Source organism: Equus quagga, unplaced genomic scaffold, assembly GCF_021613505.1.
Source record: "Equus quagga isolate Etosha38 unplaced genomic scaffold, UCLA_HA_Equagga_1.0 HiC_scaffold_1933_RagTag, whole genome shotgun sequence".
Taxonomy (NCBI): Eukaryota; Metazoa; Chordata; class Mammalia; order Perissodactyla; family Equidae; genus Equus; species Equus quagga.
Window position 1 is genome coordinate 1,298 of NW_025793014.1, and position 1,117 is coordinate 2,414.

At 51.3% G+C, this 1,117-nt stretch overlaps 1 long non-coding RNA gene across 1 annotated transcript in view; it reads left to right on the forward strand.

Moving 5' to 3' along the window:
• Positions 1-496, forward strand: part of LOC124232055 (uncharacterized) — a 1,734-nt gene extending 1,238 nt beyond the window's left edge. The window contains exon 4 of the long non-coding RNA XR_006886756.1: positions 275-496. This is a non-coding gene — a long non-coding RNA (uncharacterized LOC124232055). The remainder of the gene's footprint in view (positions 1-274) is intronic.
• Positions 497-1,117: the final 621 nt, after the last annotated feature.

The window sequence follows — 1,117 nt, forward strand, 5'->3', positions numbered from 1 at the left end:
TTGTTATAAATCCTATTACTTAGCAAAGCCTCTCCTGCATAGTGGACGGTTGGCAGGTTCATGGCCCCCTGGTCTTGATGCCCTGTTGGGATGTTAGTTGACCTCTATATTGGGTCTCTTTCTTTTCTTGTCACGTTTCTTTTTCCCACCCTCAAGTGTATCCTCTGAACCCACCCACAACATAAACAACTGCATGTATGGGTGCGTGTGTCTCTGCCAACCTCACTTTTTCTTCTCTGTGGCTTATCCTAACCATGCCCTGTTTTCTCTTCAGTTGAACAGACGTGGTAGAGGACTTCCCCACCCATTCTGGAATGTGACAGCTGTCCCTCTTCAGGAGATAACACCATGAGTCGGACCAAAGGAGACACTCTGGCCACGTAGCCCTGACAACCCCCAACCCCCATCTCTTGGCTTCCCTCTTTTGCGTCACCACCACTCCTAAACCTCCGTTTCCTGATTTGTCAGAACGTCTTTTCAACAAAACTAAAAAACACATGCGTCTGTGATGTCTGTAAATGCTCCATCTCTTTATTGGATTTGGGGTGAGGTTGTTTTAGGGCATGATCCAGGGTATATTCCTGCAAGGACTGTGTGCCCTGCTGTGGGGCAGAGGTCAGTGGGAGGAGTCAAAGTGGGGGATGTGACTAAAAAGACTGCAGAGACCATGGCTCCCCACTACTTTCCAATTTCTGGCCCTTTGTGGAGGTGTGTTCCGTTTTTCTTAGTGGCCTGGGAGAGGCTGGGATGTTTCTGATTAAGAGCTCAGGGGCGCTGGTCATAATATTTCCATTGTTGGAGGGTGAAGTGGGAACTGGTGGAAAGCTTAGGCATCTCCTCTCAGGCTCTCTCTGTGTCTCCTCCTCTGTTCCCTCAGCTTCTGGTTCTTGAGCACCAGGGCATGGGCTTCCCAGGCCCCTTGTTGCCCTTCCAGTAGGGCCTGGGACAGCTCCAGCTGCTGCTCCAGCAACTCCTCAGCTTGGGTCAGCTCAGCTGAGGGGTGAGGCTGGGGATCCTGGATGAGGGGGACATTGGGGACAGAGTCAGGGCAGGGGGTTGGGGCTCACTGAAAGTCAGGAATTAGGCCTCTCCCATTTTTGGACCCTATTTAAGGTCA